Raw genomic sequence first — 20,225 nt, 5'->3', positions numbered from 1 at the left:
GATCCATTTAATATCGGATATGAAGTAGTGAGAATCCGGTAAAAAAAAAATCAAAAAATGGGGTGGAATAGGAAAAAATGCAATTCCGCCACAGTTTTAGGGCTCATGCACTAGACCGTAGTTTCTGTCCGCATCCGATCCGCATTTTTTGAGGATCGGATGTGGACCCATTAATTTCAATGGGGTTGCAAAAGATGCAGACAGCACACCGTGTGCTGTTCGCATCCGTATGTCCGTTCCACAGCCCTGCAAAGAAAATAGAACATGTCCTATTCTTGCTAGTTTTGCGGACAAGGATAAGACATTTGTACAGAAGTTAAAAAATAAATGGTGGCCAGGATTCGTGTTTTACAGATACAGGATTTGCGGAGTGCAAAACGCTTGGTTCCGTGTGTATGAGCCCTTATGGGTTTTGTTTTTACAGCGTTCTCTATGCGGTAAAACTGACCTGTGCCCTTTACTCTCCAGGTCAGTACCATTACATCAATACCAAAAAACTAAAAACTTTGGAAAAAATTTATATTTTATTTGCACCTCCATATTCTGATCCCCATAACTCTTCTATATTTATGTCTATGGAAGTGTGTTACAAGTATTTTTTGCGGGGTGATCATATTTTTTTACTTGTTGAAAAAATTGTAAATCTGCGATCACTGTATGGGATAAATATTTTTATATGCGGCGATACCTAGGATGTTTAGTTTTTATCGGTTATTTTTATTTTTAATATGGTGAAATGGTGATGATAGCAATTTTAAGATTTTTATTTTTTTGACACTTATTTTAAGCCCCCCTAAGGGACTTTAACATGCAGACATCAGATCGCTTCTCCCATAGACTGGAATGAATTACCATTGCAGTCTATAGAAGATTTGCTATGTTCCTATGGAACCATGCCACAGACAGGGCTCCATAGGAGCCCCATACAGTAGCTGTGGCATGCCTCAGATCTTTCAGAGGGCCCGAGGCTGCCATAGCAACCGAATGGCTCCCTCAATCGCTGCACAGGGAAAGGCCTCTGAGATGCCATGGTCACAATTGACCAAAACATCAGAGAAGTTAAATGTTCATGATCAGCATTATCAATGATCCCAGACATTGTCTCCAGGTTTCTGCTGTGTAACACAGTAGGCAACCAGCCGCTCCGGAGCGTGCGCCATCTTTGAAGACCTGACATGTGCCATACATGTACGGCAAATGTCGAAAAGAGGTTAGTATGCACAGTCTGGTGGGACTGTTGCTGTGTTTTCTGGATTTTAAAGAGGTAAAACTTCCTAACTCTGCAGCGGGTAAAGCTTTACTGGGCTTGTTAATCCTCGTTAGTATGTTTTCTTAACCATCTCCTTTCCAGAGGGCATGGCTTAGAGGGAACAGTGGGGGAGATTTATAAAATAAAGAAAAAACTTTTGCCCATAGCAACCGATCATATTTCACCTTTCATTTTCCCCCAAAAATTCCCGAACAATTAAAGGTGGAACCCGATTGGTTGATATGGGCAAATAAGGCTGGGTTCACATCACCATTTCATTTTCTGTTCTTCTGATCCTGAGCATCCGTTATGCACATTTTGCCTCCGGTTTAGCCATTTCTATGCAGGATTTTTTTTTCCCCGTCTAAAAAAAAGGATATCAAACAGAAATTGCTAAAACGGATGCAAAATGTGCATAAAGCCGAATGCACACGGCCGAGAGCGGTCCGTGGTATGCCGGGCAGGATTCCTGTTCAGAGCAGGAGCGCACGGCGTCATTGGTTGCTATGACGCCGTGCGCTTCATGCCGCCGCTGCACTACATTAATACACTATACGAGTGTATTACTGTAGTGCAGCGGCGGCATGAAGCGCACGGCGTCATAGCAACCAATGACGCCGTGCGCTCCTGCTCTGAACAGGAATCCAGCCCGGCATACCACGGACCGCTCTCGGCCGCGGAACACGGCCGTGTGCATTCGGCCTAACGGATGCTTAAAATACAGGATCTTTTTTTTTTTTTTTTCTTCTGACGGATCAGAAAAACTGAAAATGAAACGGTGACGTGAACCCAAACTAAGCCAGTTTTCCTTTAGGCCTCTTTCACACGAGTGAGTTTTCCGCGTGGGTGCAATGCGTGACGTGAACGCATTGCACCCGCACTGAATCCAGACCCATTCATTTCTACGGGGCTGTGCACACGAGCGGTGATTTTCACGCATCACTGGTATAAGGGGAAATAATACAATCTACACAACCTTGAACCCAAACCTGAACTTCTGTGAAGAAGTTCAGGTCTGGGTACCACATTCAGTTTTTTATCACGCGCGTGCAATGCGTTTTGCACGCGCGTGATAAAAAACTGAATGTGGTACCCACACCCGAACTGAAAAAAACTGAACAACGGAACGCAATCGCAGTCAAAACTGACTGCAATTGGGTACCTACTCGTGTGGGTTTGCCGCAACGCATGCGGACCTTATCCGGACACGTTCGTGTGAAAGAGGCCTTATACCAGTTTTGATTAATCCCCTCCATTCTGGTAGGACAATACCCAACAAGGCCGGGTTCACATCACAGTTTAGTTTCCTGTTCTTCTGATTCGTCAGAAGAAGGAAAAAAAAAAAAAAAGATCCTGTATATTAAGCATCCGTTATGCTCAGTTATGTATATTTTGCATCCATTTTAATCTGAGATCTGTTATTTTAGACGGGAAAAAAAAGTGTCCTGCAAAAATTACGGATCTCAGACGGAAATGGCTAAAACGGATGTAAAATGTGCATAACTGAGCATAATGGATGCTTAAAATACAGGATCCATTATTATTTTTTTTTTTACTTCTCTGTTCTTCTGACAAGTGTTGAGCTTGAAAATTCAATTCGCCACAAAGCCGAATTTCCTCATGCTTCATGGTAGCCAATCGATTTTCCCTAAATGGTGGTAAAAAAATAAATAAATCCTACTTACCTCATCCTTTTGAGTGCGAAGAGCTGGCTGCCGCCATCTTGATTGAAGGTCTCGTATGAAATCCTGTGCACAGTGACGTATGATGTCACCACAGGCCGTGTGAGATGTTGCGCTAGATCTTCAATCAAGATGGTGGTGGCCAGCGCTTCGCCGTCAAATGGATTAGGTAAGTATCATTTATTTATTTTTTAACTTTTTTACACTGTGTTATTACTGTCAGATGCTGCGATCAGCTATGAACACGGCATCTGAGGGGTACAATGACAGGGAGCGGTGAAGTAACTTGTCACAAAGCAATTTTTTTTGTTAAACTTTTTAATACTTCGCTCATCTCAGAAGAACGGAAAGTAAGTCCCTGGAGCGTACTGCAAGCGAATGTGATGGGGTGCATGATAAGGGGAGGGTGAGAAGCATAGGAAGGCTAGGTAAAGTCAAAGGTGGAGTGAGGCGTGGTTATGGGTGCTATAAAAGGGGGAAAGGAAGCCACACGAGGTGGCAGAGTAAAGAAGTATTTGCCCACCCTCCCTTTTTTTTTGTTCGTTTCTAGATGGCATAGTTGACGGCTCTTTAGTGGTATTGCTCGTGTTGCAGAGGCAGGAGTAGGAGGGTTCTCGGGAGGCATCTGTGGTGAATAACTGGGATAAAAAATGGTGCAAGTTTTGGGGGGGGGGGCGTGTTTAACTCCCCCAATGTCACGGTAGAGTGGTTACCTAGTTTGATCCATATTCCGGTGGGCAAGGTACACAAAATGGGGAATGCAGGTCTCCGAATAATGGTGCCCTCAGGTCAGGTAGGAGATATATAGTGTTTTTGCAGCTAAAAATGGCCTAGATCAAGATGCCTCTACTGGGACTCCTCCTGATTTTTTTATTAATTTGTTGGTGGGAATATTGGTGGGTTTTATATTAAGTTATTATTATTATTTCAAGTTTGGTATTTTATCAGAGTGATTAATAAAAATGTTCTCCAGACTAGTGAGTGTGTCATTATTATTTGGGGGACGGTAGTGTGCTAAATCTTGTGGCCCAGCGTATCTAGACTTTCCTTTGTCAAGCTTAAAAGGGTTGTCCCATCTGCGCTGTTCACTAACCTTTCTCCACGGCAGCACCCTTGGGGTGGTTACCAACTATTTGATTGATAGTACAGGCAAGCAGCTCTCTGTAGAGGTCATCGCACCCCTTGCCTGTACGAGTGTGCTCCCGATACAGCTACTAGCTGTTTCTTTTATCAGGGTCGCCATCGTGGGACTCCGACAGGGTCTTCACAACCGCTAGGCTGATCTAAGATGCCCAGGAGCAGTTTCACACCTGCGCTTTTCCTTTCCGCTATCGAGATCCGTCATAGGATCTCAATAGCGGGTGAAAACGCTTCCGTTTTGTCCCCATTCATTGTCAATGGGGACAAAACTGAACTGAACGAAACAGAGTGCACCAGAATGCATTCTGTTCCGTTTGGTTGCGCTCCCATCGCGGACAGAATAACGCTGCAAGCAGCGTTTTTCTGTCCGTGATGTGGTGCGGAGCAAGACAGAAAACTGATCCGTCCCCCATTGACTTTCAGCGGTGTTCATGACGGATTCGTCTTGGCTATGTTCATAACGGATGCAGACGGTTGTATTATCGCGACGGAAACGTTTTTGCCGATCCATGATGGACCCAGCAAAAACGCTGGTGTGAAAGTAGCCTTATTGGTTTCTATGGAGCAGCAAAGAGGAGGCTGGGATGGGAGATGGCGCACATGCTCGAATATGTGCACTTCCGTGGTCCCGGCCACCACAGCACAGCTCAAGAAACGGAAGACTCGGCCACTGCTACAGTACTGTGGTGGCCGTAACCCCTGACAACGAGTAATAAACAAAGGGAAAGAATAATTAGGAATAGGGAAAGGAGGAGGCCATATGGAATATAACATACAGAGGGTAAGTTTATTATTATGCTAGAAAGAACACAATGAAATCAACTTTGCAAGATGGGACAACCCCTTTAATGGTGATATGAACCTAGCCTTTAACCAAAACCAGTAATTCAGCAATCTACATTTGATTGACATCATCTGCGTCTGGAGGAAAGAAGGTTTGTACACAAACATAGAAGAGGATTCTTTACGGTAAGAGCAGTGAGACTATGGAACTCTCTTCCTGAGGAGGTGGTGATGGTGAGTACAATAAAATAATTCAAGAGGGGCCTGGACGTATTTCTGGAGTGTAATAATATTACAGGCTATAGTTACTAGAGAGGGGTCGTTGATCCAGGGAGTTATTCTGATTGCCTGATTGGAATCGGGAAAGAATTTTTTTTCCCCCTTAAGTGTGGAAAATTGGCTTCGACCTCACAGGGATTTATTTGCCTTCCTCTGGATCACCTTGCAGGTTAAGGCCGCATGCACACATACCTGGATTTTCACGGACCACGTTCCGTGAAAACCCATGCTGCTGAGTGCACGGCGTCATTGGTTGCTATGAGGCCATGCGCTTCGTGCCACCGCCGCTGTACAGTAGTACGCTTGTATGATCTATACTGTGGTCTGTGAAAATCCAGGTATGTGTGAATGCGGCCTAACAGGCTGAACTAGATGTACGGATGTCATTTTTCATGTTACTATATGTATCTAAAACCTCCTGAGTCACAGATTTCAACAGCACTGACCTACAGTTGTCCTCAGAAGACATGGGGAAGAGCGACAGAGGATTTCATTTTGCAATTGGGTCCAAAGGGTGCACAGGGACATAAAGCAAAACTGTCCTGATCAATTCCTGCCCACATTCCCATTATTTTCAAACGTATCCAAGTGGTGGGTATTGTGAGAGCCTTTGTCAGTGCTGCCTACATCAACTGTAAGCCAGACATGATGAGGCGTGACAGCAATAATAAGCATTTGGTGAACCATCATACATACAGTATGAGGCCAAGTTCACACGAACGTATGGCTTTTATAGTTTTTTGCGGTCCGTTTTTCACGGATCCGTTGTTCCGTTTTTGAGTTCCGTTGTGTTTCCGTTTCCTTTCCGTTTTTCCGTTCCGTTTTTCCATATGCCATGCACAGTATACAGTAATTACATAGAAAAAATTGGGCTGGCCATAACATTTTCAATAGATGGTTCAGAAAAAACGGAACGGAAACGTAAGACATACGGATGCATTTCCGTATGTGTTCCGTTTTTTTTGCGGACCCATTGACTTGAATGGAGGCACGACCCATGATTTACGGCCAAATATAGGACAAGCTCTATCTTTCAACGGAACGGAAACGAAATGCATACGGAACACATTCCGTTTTTTTTGTGGAACCATTGAAATGAATGGTTCCGTATACGGACCGTATACGGAACACAAAAAAACGGCCCGTAAACCCGCAAAAAAAACGTTCATGTGAACTAGGCCTAAGAGGGAATTGCTTAAATGACAGTCCTTTGAAGCAGCAGTCTCCAACTTTTTGTTTTGTACCAGGGACCGGTTTCATGCAGGACAATTTTACCGCAGACCTATAGGGGGTGGCGGCAGGTGGAGGTATTGGGGGGGCTGGGTAAACACAATAATTAATAATCCCATTTAGGCCCCCCACCCAGTGACTTACAGGTGATGTCTCCTCTGGCTGGAGTTGTTCCCTTTCCTTATTTTCTCAGTTCTGGACAGATGACGTCTCCTGAACACAACTTGTTTCTGCAGAATTAGACACAACTATTTAGTATTATGCCACCAGTAGTGCCCTCTTCACATATTATGCCCCCAGTAGTGCCCTCTTCACATATAATGCCCCCAGTAGTGCCCTTTTCACATATAATGCCCCCCAATAGTGCCCTCTTCACATATTATGCCCCCAGTAGTACCCTCTTCACATATAATGCCTCCCAGTAGTGCCCTTTTCACATATAATGCCCCCCAATAGTGCCCTTTTCACATATAATGCCTCCCAGTAGTACCCTCTTCACATATAATGCCTCCCAGTAGTGCCCTCTTCACATATAATGCCTCCCAGTAGTGGACTCTTCACATATGCTGCTGCCCAGTAGTGGACTCTTCACATATGCTGCTGCCCAGTAGTGGACTCTTCACATATGCTGCTGCCCAGTGACTCTTCACATATAATGCCTCCCAGTAGCAGACTTTTCACATATAATGCCGCCCAGTAGTGTCCTCTTCACATATGCCTCCCAGTAGCGGACTGTTCACATATAATCCCCCCCGGTAGTGCCCTCTTCACATATAATCCCCCGCAGTAGTGCCCTCTTCACATATAATCCCCCCAGTAGTGCCCTCTTCACATATAATCCCCCCCAATAGTGCCCTCTTCACATATAATCCCCCCAGTAGTGCCCTCTTCACATATAATGCCCCCCAGTAGTGCGCTCTTCACATATAACCCCCCCAGTAGTGCCATCTTCTTATATAATGCCCCCCAGTAGTGCCCTCTTCATATATAATGCCCCCCCAGTAGTGCCCTCTTCACATATAATGCCCCCCAGCAATGCCCTCTTTAAACATTGTTCCTTTAAAAGGAAGGACAACCCCTTAATGTAGCCTAAAATCGTGGTATGAACAGAGCCAAGAGGTGATGTACCATAGAAGTAGACCACTTGCCTGCTACTGGGCGCCATCTGATTAGCGGCGCTGAGAGTTGGACCACCACAGTTGCAATATTCACGGCCAGGCCTAAGGATAGGCTAGCAATTTTTAAAACCTAGATAACGCCTTTAAAGGGGTATTCTGGTTGTGATAAGTTACTAATTATTAGTGCAGTGGGGGTCCTACCACTGGGACACCCACCAGTCGTGGGAACAGAGAACCCATAGCCCTCGGGGACCCCTGAAATGAACAAAGCAGCAGGTCAGGTATGTGCACCGCCTCTATGAGAGTCCCAGCAATAGCTGAGCGCTGTACTCTGTCTCCAAAACTCCTGTAGGGATGAGTGCAGCGGATTGGGAAGGCTGAAGGATATCATTTGTTGTGTTTCTCTTGTGCAGATTTCACCCTTTTCAATGGAATTGTAATATTTGCTGCAAAACGACATCAAATCCACATAAAAAACATACCAAAACTGCAATGAATAGAGAGAGTATTTGTGTGCGGATTTCATGAGGAATTTCTGCACATAAATCTGCACCATGTGGAGGAACCCCAAGACCACCTGCATACATTTCCATGTAGATTTATGTGCATCTTTGCAGCATATCTGCACCAAAATCCGCATTGTCTAATGGCTAAATTCTTCTCCTCTCTGCCTCCCATACATCTCAATGAGAGGCAGTGCTGAGGATCGCGCAACGGTCAGACCGCAGCAACAAGCCGCTGCTCTGTGATCCTCAGCGCTGCCTCACATTTTTTATTTTTTTATTAAAGTTGATAAATTAGGCTTAATAGTCTCCCAGGGCTTAATAAATTCTCCACCCGATTGTTGTTGGAGTACCACCAACCATTTAATGGGTACAGGGAAATAGGGACTGTCCCCCATCAGCGTATGCTGAAAAAAAAATGAAGATCAGGTATGTTGGATTTTAGCATGTCTGATCCTTTATTCTACCAGAGGTTCATGAAACGTGCTCTGTGTGATGGCCACATTTCCCGGAACAACCATGACTCCTGGGAGGGGTCTCAGCATTAGAGCGTTCTATGAGGCCTCATGCACACGACCGTATTTTTTGACCGCATCTGATCCACATTTTTTTGTGGATCGAATGAGGATGCATTGATTTCAACGGTGCTGCAGCCGATGCAGAGAGCACACCATGTGTTGTCCACATCCGTGTGTCCGTTCTGCGGCCCTGCAAATAAAGATAGAACATGTCCTATACTTGTCCCTTTTGCAGAAAAGGATAGGACATTTCTACACAGGTTTAGAAAAAATGGGGGCATGCTCCGCAAAACGGATACGGTCGTGTGCACGAGTTCCGGCCCAGCCATGAGCCAACTGTCCTGTATTCGAGTACTGATCCTTAGACCCGCGGTCGGGCTGAAACTCACAGGATCATAGATCACTCTGATGCAATGAGTCCCCTCACGTGAACCACAGTTGGTCCAGGAAATGCTGCCATCACACCACCATGTGAACGCAGCCATAAGCGGTGGTGCTCACTCAAAGCACCTATGTCACGGGTGTCAAACACAAGGCCCGTGGGCCGAATCCGGCCCGCCAGACCTCGTCATGTGGCCCGCGCAGCCGCCAGCCAGGGCCGGCCTTTGGGGTGTGCGGGCTGTGCGGCCGCACAGGGCGCCATAGCAACAGGGGCGCCGGGCGGCCGACAGCTCGCAGTGTAATATGCGGCAGGTGAGCGAGCTGGCGGCGGCGGCTGGGCACAGAGAGATGAGTGCTTCCATTGTGGAAGCGCTCATCTCCAGTCATCTGTATCGCCGTCCTCAGGACAGCGATACAGATGCCTGCCTGTGCTGCGGTAGGGGAGGGAGAGGCGTGTCCCTTTCCCTTCCTCTGATAGGCTGCCGGCCTAGTGTCTGCAGCCTATCAGAGGCCGGCGCAGGCGGCGCGATGACGTCATCGCGCTGCCTGAGCCATACAGCGTGGGACACAGGCCAGAAGAGGCCTGCATCGCATCACTGACATGGAGGTAAGTATGTGTTTTTTTTTATTTTTTTTATTATGTACAATACTTTTACTGGTGGGGGCTGTTATTACTGGCAAAGGGGGGGCTGTTATTACTGACACAGAGGGGCTGTTATTACTGACACAGAGGGGCTCTTATTACTGGGGGCTGTTATTACTGGCACAGAGGGGCTCTTATTACTGGGGGCTGTTATTACTGGCACAGAGGGGCTCTTATTACTGGGGGCTGTTATTACTGGCACAGAGGGGCTCTTATTACTGGGGGCTGTTATTACTGACACAGAGGGGCTCTTATTACTGGGGGCTGTTATTACTGGCACAGAGGGGCTCTTATTACTGGGGGCTGTTATTACTGGGGGCTGTTATTACTGGGGGCTGCTATTACTGGCACAGGGGGGCTGCTATTACTGGCATAGGGGGCTATTATTACTGGCACAGGGGGGGCTGTTAATACTGGCACATGATTGGGGGCACTATAGGGGCATCTACTGAGGCCACAAAGAAGGGGTATTTTATATGGGCTCTCTGTACAGTACAATTTTATACTGGGACACATGGTGGGTACTATGGGGAAGGGGGGGAGAGGAGTACTATGGGGTCATCTACGGGGGACACTAAGAAGGGGTATTTTATACTTGCAAATTATGGGGGACACTGAGGGCATCTACTGGAGCATTTTATACTTGTACATTATGGGGGGCACTAGGAGAAAGGAGGGTGTGGAGCACTATTGGGTCATTTACTAGGGGCACTATATAGGGGTATTTTATACTGGCACATTATGGGGGCACTATGAGGACATTAGCTCAAATGGGGGCATTACAAGGGGGTATTTTTTGCACTGTCACATTAAAGGAGAATTATTACTACTGGGGGGGGCATTATGGTGGGCTTTATTACTCCCCCATGGTATGACCCCCTAGTAGCAGCACCAGCCTCTCCCTGCTCTGCTATCCCTCTGCCCCTTCTCCAAATACTTATTATGAAATCTTTCTCATTAGGATAAAACACCTCATCATCTCCACCGAGCCCCCCTGCCAAAGTGTGGAAGTGGCGTCCGAGATCCCCAAGGGCCAAGCCAAGTAACTGTAAGTTTTCATGTGAAATATGTTTGTTATACACATATAGCCTACACTGTGCCCCACAATATATATATATATTTTTATTACAAAAAACAGTAATAATTGAATGCAGTGACAATAATTTATGATAATAAAGAGTGGACACATAGTCCTACAGATACAACCGGCCCTTTGAGGGTGACCAAACTGCTGATGCGGCCCCCGATGAATTTGAGTTTGACACCCCTGACCTATGTGGTGGGAGCCATCGAGAAAAGCTGTTTGCTGAAGAACGCTGCTCGATTACGGAAACTGCACAAACCTGTTTTTCTGTATAGTGTGAACTGCGGTAACTGGGAGCACTGGAAACTTAACCTCCAGATTAGGGGGCATTCAAACTAAAGTATTTATTTTATAATCCGCAAAACACGTATAATAGCTATGCATTTTGCAGCATGTCCTGTCCATTGTTGGAAGTGACTATTCTTGTCCGCAAAGATTTTATTTTTATTTTTTTGCAGGCCTGTGGAACGGACATACGGATGCGGACAGCACATCTTTTGCGGCCCCATTAAAATGAATGGGACCGCATTCGATCTGCGGCCTGTGGATCGGATATGTGCGAATGACCCCCTAGGCCTGATTTCTACAGGAGTGTAAGTATCATTTTATGGAAGTTTGGACCACTTCCGTTTCTCCTGTTTAGCTCCACGATCAGTAAGTGGTGCGGCTGAGCAGTTTTAACCACCTCAGGACCGCCGTACGCAGGATTGCGTCTTTGCGGCGGTCCTGTTGTTCTGGGTGGACGCGCCGGTGCGTCCTCTCGCGAGACGCGAGATTTCGTATATTGCCGGCCCGCGCATGCGCATCGCGGGCCGGCAAAAGTTAAAGAAGTATTTCGTCACCAGCCTGCCAGCAACGATCATTGGCTGGCAGGCTGGCGATTTTCAAAAAAATCGAATCAGAAGCCAGATAACAGATCATATTAGTAAATATGATCTGTTATATGGCTTCTCTGCTCCTGTGCTGGTCCTTTTCGTCGGTTGGATCCAGCACAGGAGCAGACTTCACAGTGAGTAGCACCAACACCACACTTTAGCCCCAGATCACCCCCCTGCACCCCAATTAACCCTTTGATCACCCCTTTGATCGCCCCTGTCAATCACTATTGAAAGGAAAAAAAGTGATCAGTGTAAACTGTCACTTTTTTTTTTTCACTAGTATTGGCTGTTAGGTTTTAGGGATAGTTTAGGCCCCTTGGTTAGGTAGTTAGCGTCAGTTAGCGCCCAGCCCACCGCACCGCAGTCACTTTTATTCGCTGATTAGCGTATCGCTAATCAGCATTTGTACTTTTATAGTATCTGTAAGTGATCAAAACTGATCACGGTCAGATCTATAATAGTATTAGTGTCACTTTAGTTCGCCCTCCACCCAAAACGCAGTGTTTGCCCGATCAGGCCTGATCGGTCGCCCACACGTGCGTTCACCCACGCCCGCCCCACCGCAGTGACAAAAAAAATTTTGTTTTTTGATCACTGCACATTCACTTTACAAGCACTGCGGCGATAAAAAAATCAGTTTTGATATTTTTTATCAACCGCAGCAGCCTCCGGTACTTCGCTAGCCTCCCCTTTGTAAGACAGGTTTGCTTTTTTTCTTGGGTAGTCTCAGGGAATACCCCTAAATTTAGTAGTCCAAATGTCAAACAGGGGGTATTCTTCTGAAGAGGCCTACAGGATTCTGACCCAGTCGGATGAGGAGTGGGAACCCTCATCTGATGAATCTAGCGGGTCAGAATATGAACCTGTGGAAAGCAGTGGCTCTCTGACCCAAAGTTCGGACGAGGAGGTGGAGGTCCCTGGCAGCACCAGGCGTACCCGGCCCCGTGTCGCTAGACCACAGGTTACGCAGGATCCGTTTCAAGAGCAGCAGAGTGGGGCTGTCGCTGCCGGATCACGTGGTGAGGCATACACCAGCAGCGCAGCCCTTCCTGGACCTAGTACCAGCACTGCCGTACAACATGGTGACGTGGCGAGCACCAGAAGGGCAGTTGAAGCTGGTACGGTGGCACGTGCACTAGTTACCCCGTCGCAGCCACCGCGCAGACAGGCCCGTAGAGCCCCTAGAATCCCTGAGGTGCTGGCAAACCCTGATTGGCAGTCACCAACTTCAGCCGCACCTGTAGTTCCCCCTTTCACCGCCCAGTCTGGAGTTCGGGTTGAGACGGCTCAAATCGGTTCGGCCCTGGGATTTTTTGAGCTGTTCTTGACTGCGGAGCTCTTGGACTTAGTCGTGGCAGAAACAAATCGGTATGCCACACAATTTATATCCGCCAACCCGGGAAGCTCTTATGCCCAGTCTTTCCGGTGGAAACCAGTCCAAGTTTCCGAAATTAAAATTTTTTTGGGCCTTCTCCTCAACATGGGTCTAACTAAAAAGCATGAATTGCGGTCATATTGGTCCACGAACCCAATTCATCACATGCCCATGTTCTCTGCTGCTATGTCCAGGACACGATTTGAGACCATCCTACGTTTTCTGCATTTTAGCGACAACACCACCTCCCGTCCCAGAGGCCACCCAGCTTTTGACCGGCTCCACAAAATTCGGCCCCTCATAGACCATTTCAACCAGAAATTTGCAGATTTGTATACCCCTGAGCAAAACATCTGCGTAGACGAGTCCCTAATACATTTTACCGGGCGCCTTGGCTTCAAACAATACATCCCAAGCAAGCGTGCCCGGTATGGGGTCAAATTGTATAAGCTCTGTGAAAGGGCCACAGGCTATACCCACAAATTTCGGATCTATGAGGGAAAAGATCAGACCCTGGAGCCGGTCGGTTGCCCTGACTACCTGGGGAGCAGTGGGAAGACAGTCTGGGACTTGGTGTCACCCTTATTCGGCAAGGGGTACCATCTTTATGTGGACAATTTCTACACAAGTGTGGCCCTCTTTAGGCATTTGTTTCTAGAACGGATTTGCGCCTGTGGCACCGCGCGAACTAGTCGCGTGGGCTTCCCCCAACGGCTTGTAACCACCCGTCTTGCAAGGGGGGAGAGGGCTGCCTTGTGTAACGAAGAACTGCTCGCGGTGAAATGGAGAGACAAGCGTGACGTTTACATGCTCTCCTCCATTCACGCAGACACGACAATCCAAATTGAAAGGGCAACCCGTGTCATTGAAAAGCCCCTCTCAGTCCACGACTATAATGCGCTCATGGGAGGGGTGGACTTCAATGACCAGATGTTGGCTCCCTATTTAGTTTCCCGCAGAACCAGACGCTGGTATAAGAAGGTGTCTGTATATTTAATTCAATTGGCGCTGTACAATAGTTTTGTTCTCTACAGTAAGGCTGGGAGAACACGATCTTTCCTCAAATTCCAGGAAGAGATCATCGAGAACCTCCTTTACCCAGGAGGTTCCGTGGCCCCATCCACCAGTGTAGTTAGCCGTCTACACGAGCGACATTTCCCCAGTGTCGTTGCTGGTACCTCAACCCAACCGCCACCCCGAAAAAAATGTCGTGTCTGTAGCAGGAGTGGAATAAGGCGTGACACCCGCTATTTCTGTCCTGACTGTCCTGACCACCCTGCCCTATGCTTTGGTGAGTGTTTCCGGAAGTACCACACACAGGTACACCTAGCATAGGGATTGCATCTCACAGGACAGGCACACAGGGCTATTAGGGCCCTTTTACTCACAGCTGCTGCAAACCTCTCCTTTCACCTGGGATAAAGTGCATAATGTACTTCGCCACATCTTTGGGCAATTTGCGCTTTGCACATTGTCCCATGGGGAAGGAGAGGTTTGTTCTATAAAGGTAAAAAAAACTAAACAAAAAAAAAATTACCGGTAAGTAAAAAAGTTAAACGTTCAGTTAAAAAAGTTAAAAAAAAGTTTCTATGTTCTGTTCAACAGTTAATAAATTTATTGCGTTGCGGCCTGGTTTTTTCTTTTTTGTTTTGTTTTTTTTACCTTTCAGGTGGACCAACCGATCGACTAGCTGCAGCACTGATGTGCATTCTGACAGAAGCATTGCGCTGCTGTCAGATTACACGCAAGTCGGTGTATGCGGCGCTGCAAGACGGGATTTCTCCTCTGCAGTAAAAGATATGTTTGCCGAGGCATATGAGCTGAGGAGGTGGCGGTGTTCATATACTTTGGCAAACACTTTGTATATATAAAAAAAAAAATCCCGGCAATGATTTATTCATCCACATCGATTGATGTGAATGGAGAAATCTGGTTTGCCAGGGCATACGAGCTGAAGTGGGTATGGATGTTGGGCGGAGCTCCTATGTCCTGGCAGACGCCTTTCCCCTCCTTTTTTTTTTTTTGGCAGAGATTTTTTCATCCACATTGATCGATGCGAATGAAGAAATCTGTGCCGTTCATTTTTTTCTTTCAGCCCAGAGGCTGAACGGAAAAAAAAAATCTCATTACCCGTATGCTCAATATAAGGAGAATAGCAGAAACTCCTAATGCTGGGCATACATGTAATGATTGTGGAGACCCTCAAATGCCAGGGCAGTACAAACACCCCACAAATAACACCATTTTGGAAAGAAGACACCCCAAGGTATTCGCTGAGGGGCATATTGAGTCCATGAAAGATTGAAATTTTTGTCCCAAGTTAGCGGAAAGGGAGACTTTGTGAGAACAAAATCAAAAAAATCAATTTCCGCTAACTTGTGCCAAAATTATTTTTTTTCTATGAACTCGCCATGCCCCTCATTGAATACCTTGGGGTGTCTTCTTTCCAAAATGGGGTCACATGTGGGGTATTTATACTGCCCTGGCATTTTAGGGGCCCCAAAGCGTGAGAAGAAGTCTGGTATCCAAATGTCTAAAAATGCCCTCCTAAAAGGAATTTGGGCCCCTTTGCCCACCTAGGCTGCAAAAAAGTGTCACACATGTGGTATCTCCGTATTCAGCAGAAGTTGGGGAATATGTTTTGGGGTGTCATTTTACATATACCCATGCTGGGTGAGATAAATATCTTGGTCAAATGCCAACTTTGTATAAAAAAAATGGGAAAAGTTGTCTTTTGCCAAGATATTTATCTCACCCAGCATGGGTATATGTAAAATGACACCGCAAAACACATTCCCCACCTTCTCCTGAGTACGGAGATACCAGATGTGTGACACTTTTTTGCAGCCTAGGTGGGCAAAGGGGCCCACATTCCAAAGAGCACCTTTCAGATTTCACAGGTCATTTACCTACTTACCAGACATTAGGGCCCCTGGAAAATGCCAGGGCAGTATAACTACCCCACAAGTGACCCCATTTTGGAAAGAAGACACCCCAAGGTATTCCGTGAGGGGCATGGCAAGTTCCTAGAATTTTTTATTTTTTGTCACAAGTTAGTGGAAAATGATGATTTTTTTTTTTTTTTTTTTTTCTTACAAAGTCTCATATTCCACTAACTTGTGACAAAAAATAAAAACTTCCATGAACTCACTATGCCCATCAGCGAATACCTTGGGGTCTCTTCTTTCCAAAATGGGGTCACTTGTGGGGTAGTTATACTGCTCTGGCATTCTAGGGGCCCAAATGTGTGGTAAGGAGTTTGAAATCAAATTCAGTAAAAATTGACCTGTGAAATCCGAAAGGTGCTCTTTGGAATATGGGCCCCTTTGCCCACCTAGGCTGCAAAAAAGTGTCACACATCTGGTATCCCCGTACTCAGGAGAAGTTGAGGAATGTGTTTTGGGGTGTCTTTTTACATATACCCATGCTGGGTGAGATAAATATCTTGGTCAAATGACAACTTTGTATAAAAAAATGGGAAAAGTTGTCTTTTGCCAAGATATTTCTCTCACCCAGCATGGGTATATATAAAATGACACCCCAAAACACATTCCCCACCTTCTCCTGAGTACGGAGATACCAGATGTGTGACACTTTTTTGCAGCCTAGGTGGGCAAAGGGGCCCATATTCCAAAGAGCACCTTTCGGATTTCACTCGTCATTTTTTACTGAATTTGATTTCAAACTCCTTACCACACATTTGGGCCCCTAAAATGCCAGGGCAGTATAACTACCCCACAAGTGACCCCATTTTGGAAAGAAGACACCCCAAGGTATTCTGTGAGGGGCATGGCGAGTTCCTAGAATTTTTTATTTTTTGTCACAAGTTAGTGGAAAATGATGATTTTTTTTTTTTTTTTTTTTTTCATACAAAGTCTCATATTCCACTAACTTGTGACAAAAAATAAAAACTTCCATGAACTCACTATGCCCATCAGCGAATACCTTGGGGTCTCTTCTTTCCAAAATGGGGTCACTTGTGGGGTAGTTATACTGCCCTGGCATTCTAGGGGCCCAAATGTGTGGTAAGGAGTTTGAAATCAAATTCAGTAAAAAATGACGAGTGAAATCCGAAAGGTGCTCTTTGGAATATGGGCCCCTTTGCCCACCTAGGCTGCAAAAAAGTGTCACACATCTGGTATCTCCGTACTCAGGAGAAGGTGGGGAATGTGTTTTGGGGTGTCATTTTATATATACCCATGCTGGGTGAGAGAAATATCTTGGCAAAAGACAACTTTTCCCATTTTTTTATACAAAGTTGTCATTTGACCAAGATATTTATCTCACCCAGCATGGGTATATGTAAAAAGACACCCCAAAACACATTCCTCAACTTCTCCTGAGTACGGGGATACCAGATGTGTGACACTTTTTTGCAGCCTAGGTGGGCAAAGGGGCCCATATTCCAAAGAGCACCTTTCGGATTTCACAGGTCAATTTTTACTGAATTTGATTTCAAACTCCTTACCACACATTTGGGCCCCTAGAATACCAGGGCAGTATAACTACCCCACAAGTGACCCCATTTTGGAAAGAAGAGACCCCAAGGTATTCGCTGATGGGCATAGTGAGTTCATGGAAGTTTTTATTTTTTGTCACAAGTTAGTGGAATATGAGACTTTGTATGAAAAAAAAAAAAAAAAAAAAAATCATCATTTTCCACTAACTTGTGACAAAAAATAAAAAATTCTAGGAACTCGCCATGCCCCTCACGGAATACCTTGGGGTCTCTTCTTTCCAAAATGGGGTCACTTGTGGGGTAGTTATACTGCCCTGGCATTCTAGGGGCCCGAATGTGTGGTAAGGAGTTTGAAATCAAATTCAGTAAAAAATGACGAGTGAAATCCGAAAGGTGCTCTTTGGAATATGGGCCCCTTTGCCCACCTAGGCTGCAAAAAAGTGTCACACATCTGGTATCTCCGTACTCAGGAGAAGGTGGGGAATGTGTTTTGGGGTGTCATTTTATATATACCCATGCTGGGTGAGAGAAATATCTTGGCAAAAGACAACTTTTCCCATTTTTTTATACAAAGTTGTCATTTGACCAAGATATTTATCTCACCCAGCATGGGTATATGTAAAAAGACACCCCAAAACACATTCCTCAACTTCTCCTGAGTACGGGGATACCAGATGTGTGACACTTTTTTGCAGCCTAGGTGGGCAAAGGGGCCCATATTCCAAAGAGCACCTTTCGGATTTCACAGGTCATTTTTTACTGAATTTGATTTCAAACTCCTTACCACACATTTGGGCCCCTAGAATGCCAGGGCAGTATAACTACCCCACAAGTGACCCCATTTTGGAAAGAAGAGACCCCAAGGTATTCGCTGATGGGCATAGTGAGTTCATAGAACTTTTTATTTTTTGTCACAAGTTAGTGGAATATGAGACTTTGTAAGAAAAAAAAAAAAAAAAAAAAAAAATCATCATTTTCCGCTAACTTGTGACAAAAAATAAAAAGTTCTATGAACTCACTATGCCCATCAGCGAATACCTTAGGGTGTGTACTTTCAGAAATGGGGTCATTTGTGGGGTGTTTGTACTGTCTGGGCATTGTAGAACCTCAGGAAACATGACAGGTGCTCAGAAAGTCAGAGCTGCTTCAAAAAGCGGAAATTCACATTTTTGTACCATAGTTTGTAAACGCTATAACTTTTACCCAAACCATTTTTTTTCTACCCAAACATTTTTTTTTTATCAAAGACATGTAGAACTATAAATTTAGAGCAAAATTTCTATATGGATGTCGTTTTTTTTTGCTAAATTTTACAACTGAAAGTGAAAAATGTCATTTTTTTGCAAAAAAATCGTTAAATTTCGATTAATAACAAAAAAAGTAAAAATGTCAGCAGCAATGAAATACCACCAAATGAAAGCTCTATTAGTGAGAAGAAAAGGAGGTAAAATTCATTTGGGTGGTAAGTTGCATGACCGAGCAATAAACGGTGAAAGTAGTGTAGGTCAGAAGTGTAAAAAGTGGCCTGGTCTTTCAGGGTGTTTAAGCACTGGGGGCTGAGGTGGTTAAAGGGGCTGTCCAGTTGCTGATGACTTCTCCTCAGGATCAGTGATGGCCAGTTCACAGTGTTCGCCAGCGAACACATGCGGGCTGCCATCTTAACTCACAAGTACGGCGATGCACAGGTAAGCCCTTACCTGCGTCGGGAGCCGGTCTGAAACAAATGCGGTCACCGGGAGCAGGCAGTTCCGAGAACAGCCGCCAGGGGCCTTCATTGGACTGTTCTCGGAACTGCCTGCTCCCGGTGACCGCATTTTTTTCAGGACGGCTCGCGGCACAGGTAAGGGCTTACCTGTGCATAGCCGGACTTGTGAGTTAAGATGGCAGCCCGCGTGTGTTCGCTGGCGAACACTGAGAACTGGCCATCACTGCTCAGGATGGGTCATCAATATCAGGTTGGCGGGGAGGAGGGATTGGGGTTCGGGCTCGGTGGGAAGGAGCATTTGTAGTTACACCCCGTCGCATTCACTGCTCGGCGCTACAATGTCGTGAACAGTGAAGAGCAGGAAAGCTGCGTTCTACTCAAACAGCTGATCGACGGGGGTGCCGGAAGTTGGACCCCCATCGATCTGATATTGAGGATAGGTCATCAATATCGGAAATTGGACAAGCTGAGGCCAGAAGAGTCTAAAGCTGCTTCTCTTTCTTTCCTCCCTGACAATCCGGCTTTGGACTTGAGGGAAACCAACATCTGCCCCCGATTGAGGTCCCTAGAGTTTTCAGGGACCACAGCGGGCCCCTGGAGCACACATGAGGTGTCACATATAATAACTAGTGTTGAGCGAACTTGTGTTTTAAGATCGGCGTCTAAAGTTCGCGTTATCGAAATAATCGTGTTATGGATTCTAAATTCCGTTATGGTCCGTGGTAGCGGAATCCATAACGCGATTCTTTGATAACCCGAACTTTAGACGCCGATCTTAAAACACAAGTTCACTCAACACTGAAAATAACACTTACGGTAAGTCCTGCCAAGCCCAGATTGGTTGTGCAAGTCTCAGTACTTGGTTCCAAACATGGCACCTTACATGAAAGTGGCATCTATCTCCGAGGCACATTAACGTCACCGTCATAGTCACGGTCTCCAGGACGGGGGAATACGTGACATCTGGAGGTCAGGAGCTACGACACCTTTCCCCCATTAAGACGTCAGCGTTGTCACCAACTTTAGGTGTACTTCCACAGTCCCCCAGAGCTCCCTCCTGTCCAGCGCCTTCACAACCCTGCACACGCCGCCGCTTCCATTATTTACCTGTGCCCCCAAATCCTGCAGAGGTATTTGCTCTTCCGAAATCTGTCGTGCAGCTCACACCCCAGCCTGTGACTCCCGGGCTGCTCCCCAC

The 20,225-nt window shown here is 46.0% G+C and overlaps 1 protein-coding gene across 2 annotated transcripts in view; it reads right to left on the bottom strand.

Moving 5' to 3' along the window:
* The window catches only part of TRADD (TNFRSF1A associated via death domain), a 48,965-nt gene extending 28,740 nt beyond the window's left edge, over positions 1-20,225 (bottom strand). Inside the window, exons 1-2 of one of the 2 annotated variants that reach the window (XM_040409008.1) lie at positions 20,135-20,225; positions 6,508-6,593 (exon numbers count right to left, since the gene is read on the bottom strand). The gene's annotated coding sequence lies outside the window, so the exon portion shown is untranslated. The other variant, XM_040409009.1, reaches the window with a different exon arrangement.

Source organism: Bufo bufo, chromosome 10 (assembly GCF_905171765.1).
Source record: "Bufo bufo chromosome 10, aBufBuf1.1, whole genome shotgun sequence".
Lineage (NCBI taxonomy): Eukaryota > Metazoa > Chordata > Amphibia > Anura > Bufonidae > Bufo > Bufo bufo.
The sequence above is the reverse complement of the archived record's forward strand: the minus strand, read 5'-3'. Positions and strand labels throughout refer to the sequence as shown.